Source organism: Chionomys nivalis, chromosome 7 (assembly GCF_950005125.1).
Source record: "Chionomys nivalis chromosome 7, mChiNiv1.1, whole genome shotgun sequence".
Taxonomy (NCBI): Eukaryota; Metazoa; Chordata; class Mammalia; order Rodentia; family Cricetidae; genus Chionomys; species Chionomys nivalis.
Genome location: NC_080092.1, coordinates 4,834,957 through 4,839,083, shown reverse-complemented (window position 1 = coordinate 4,839,083; position 4,127 = coordinate 4,834,957).

Here is a 4,127-nt window from a genome sequence, read left to right as displayed (position 1 = left end):
GAATATGCATTAAGTAAGTACATAGCCAGCATGTCAGAACAGCTGGCAAAGCATGAAGAAGCTGGTAAATCTGAGGGTAGATAGGCAAGATGAGACCACTGGTCCAGACCCTCAAGGGGTGAGGGAGCTAGAGGAGCTGGTTTCTGACTCAGACTCAACTCCCTGAGCCTGCAGTAGGAACTGCCTCCCTGCCTCTCAGCCTCAGAGTCAAGCCATCCAAGATTATAATTATCCCACATGCCCCACCCACGGGCCTGCTTGTCTTAGGAACCATGGCTCACAAGCCTGGGGGCTCCCAAGGCGAGGGGGTGGCTGGGGGCTGGCAGAAATGGGGCTTCACAGAAATGGGGCCTCGGGGTTCTCTTACTCACAGAGCTGGAGAACTGAGGGGGAGGAGACTACAGCCATGGCTGGGGGCTGGGGAGGAGCCATGGTCCAGGAATCTCCCGGGAAGCACCTAACTTGATGTAGGTGGACAGCCTACATCACTGGTGTGTGTTGCAGAGCATCAAGAGACAGAGGGTCTGTCCCTGAGGTACCATAAATAGTGGTGGAATCTTAGACTATTGGCTACTTCTCCTGGCCTCAGTTTCCCCACCCTGAAAGTGACTACACTGAAGTTTGAGGCTGGAAGTCAGGGGAAGTGAGCTCATGGTGGCTCAGGTCACTGCCAGTGTTTCCTTCTAAAGAGTATGCTGGTTGCACTTGGTTCAAAGGGCCTCTAGTTTTCTGACACTTTCACAACCTAGGACTTATGACAGTCACTTAGGACCATAGCCCCTCCTTGGTTCCTGGGCCCAGCAGAAAGAAGGGGACGGTACTGCCTGGTGCATCACTGAATTAGAGCACACACTTCAAGATCAATGAACCAGTCAGGGGCAGGGCACATGGGTCAGCCTAGTAGGCCTGGTGCCTGGATTCCATCCTCAGCACTACATAAACCAGGCAAGGCGGCACATGTCTGTAATCCCAGAACTCAGGATGTGAAGGCAGGAGGATCAGGAGTTCAAACCACGCTTGGCCTCATAGTAAGTTCAAGACCAGACTGTGCTACATGAGACCCTGCCTGGAAAAAATAAAAGGAAAGAAAACATGATTGGCCTCATAGTAAGTTCAAGACCAGCCTGTGCTACATGAGACCCTCAGAAAAAGAAAAAGAAAAAGGAAAGAAAGAAGGAAGGTGAGGGAAGGGAAAGGAAAACAAGCCAACAAACCATTTGACCTTTGTTCCTGCCCACCCTAGAGACAGCACCCTAAAAACATTAAAGGGAAATTTCTCAGGCTTGGCAATCCAATAACTTGAGTTCCAACCCCGCTGCCCACACTTTGTGCTTTGAGGAAGCCTCCACTGCTCTGGTTCCAGGCTTCCTGCCTGTCCAGTGGGCAGAGAGACGACAGTGCCAATGGCTACTCAGGACACAGCAGTAGCTTTGATTGCCATTTTCCTCGGCCCTAGACCTTGCACCTCCTTCACACCAAGCAGAGCAGTAAGATGTCCAAGTACCTTCTTCATTGGAACTACAAGAAACTGGAGGTGGCCCCTTGAGCTATGTGGGAAGCACAGGTGAGTGGGTACCTGCTCATAGAGCGGTCACACATGACGTGCTCAGGGCTTGTAGCCCAGTTCTAGAAAATGGAACAACCTGAGACTCTGTCTCCTCATAGAACCACATGTTAGGGGACCCTAGAACAGAGGACAAGCATCAGAATCCACAAGACAAGGTGAAGACCTCTCTCGGGGCCTGCTTTCAAACAAACATCAGCTGCTGCTTTGATTAAAGGGGACTTTCAGGGGCTAGAAGTTAGGGAGATGCTTCAGTAAGTAAACTGCTTGCCTTGCAAATGTGAGGACCAGAGCTAAATCCCCAACACCCACATAGAAAGCTGGGTATGGTGGCATATGCCTGTGATCCTAGTGCTGGGGAGGCAGAGACAAGATTTTTCAGTGTCCTGGCCAGCGGGTCTAGCTTAATTGATGACCCTCAGATCTCAGTGGGAGATCCTGTCTCAAAACATAGTGAGGAACTCCTGAGGAAGGAACCTCAAGGATTGACCCCTGGCCTCCACACAGAGGGGAACACACACAGTAGCATACACATATATGTATGCATCCATATCTATGCATACATACGTACATATATAGAGGGTGTTCAAATAACAGATGCAGTAAATAATCTAACCACACCCAGGGTTTCCACTGGGGCAGACTGGTGAACACAGGTAAGGACCGAGGGTGAGAAAGAGTGAGGGAAGGAGAAAGATTCCCTGAGAGCATCGTCTAGCCGGAAAGGAACCTGGTGGGTTGGGCTGCCAAGAATCCGTAGCTTTCCGAGCATTTCCCTCTGGCCGTGGGCAGCTGCTTTGCACCTCCTTTTAGCCCTTACAGAAGAGGAAGCAGGAAGAAAGCAAAGCAAGGAAGATTCGCACACTTTAGAGTTTAAGGAATCCATGAAACTGGGGTTGGGCTCTGCAGCTTGAGTTGTTCCCGTTTATGAACCACATCTCATGACCACCCTCGCTTAACCTTCCTAGTTGGCTGCAGGTGTGTGCCGAGTCTGTAAACGTCATCACCACAATTCCTTCTCAGACCTTCTGTCCTTCCACAGTGCTCTTTCAGGGTATTTCCCGGAACTGTGGAAGCTCATTGCTGAGCTTCTATGCCCAGGGAGGCTTGGGATGGCAGAGGTGCACACCAGGCAGCCTTCACTCACCAATGGCTGAGAGCCGTGGAGGAGACACTGACAGCCTCTTCCGGAGCCTGTTCTCAAAGATCTTCATGATCTCCGGAAGCACGAGGAGTCCGTCTCCATGCCTTTTAACACAGCTTCTATGGGCTCCCTCCTCATTCCGAGATCCACTCTGCCTGCTGTACTTTGCACCTGCCCATCTCGGTTCCTGGTCCAGATGTCATCATTGACTTCCCCCCGCCCCAACTCCTCGATCCTGTCTCTCCCACTCTGCTCAAGATCTGGCAACAAAATCTGCGCAGTGACCCACCCAGCCTCACATCTCCGAGAGAGACATGAGCAGTCACTGGGGCTGGGAGTCCCACCCCCTCCTTTATTTTCATTGTAGTTATTATTGTAGAGCAGGGATACGGGTTCTAGAAACTTCTACATTGACATCTTACATTTCTAGACAATAATATAAGCCTGTATAAGAAACAAACAGACTTGAGAACTAAGACACCAAGGTTTGCTTACTTATTTTTGTTTATTAATTTGAAACAGATTTTCAAGAAGCCCCTGCTCACCTCAGGCTTCCTTTGTAGCTGAGAATGACATTGAGCTTCTGCTCCTCCTGCCTCCACCTCTCGAGTGCTGGGATTGCAGGCATGCACCACGGCACCTGGTTTATGCAGAGCTGGTACACATGGCGTTGGGTGTGTTAGGCAAGCTCTCTGGCAAATGGGCTACATTCCCGGCCCAAGATACCTAGATATGTAAACATTCCCCGTAGACTCAATAAAGAAACAGTTCCATGAATAATGATACATTCATTCAATATGGTACTCTACAGCCATTTACAACCCTAAGGAGTTTTATTATAATAATAACTTTTACTTCTCAGAATATACCACACACTGAGCTAAAAGCTTTTACATGCTTTTTATCTCATTTAATCCCCCACAATAACCCTGTAATGTAGGTTCCTGTTCTGGCTTTGTCAACATCAGTATTATTATCATAGCTCCCATTTCACAAACGAGGAAATTGAGACTTCATAAGATTATCAATTAATACTTATACTACAACATTGAGGTAAAGGAGAATGCATAATGGTTTATTCAGTATAACTCAATTTATGCACACACACACACATGTGTGACTCAAAGGTAATGAATTACAATTGAGGTTGATTTTAACTCTAACTTTTTGGTGACTATGGGCACCTTAGCCCTTCCCACTGGGTCTCTGCAGATATGGCACCTCACCTCTTTAAGCTGGGTCTCTGCAGCTATGGACACCTCATGCCCTCAGACTGGGTCCTGCATCTTTGAGCACCTCACTCTGGGTCTTGGCAGCCACGGGCACTTTAGACCCCCAAATTGTGTCTCTGTGGCTCTGCTTTTCTAGGAGATGTAGGCTACATCATCATCATTTTACTCAACCTCCTCCTCTTGAGAA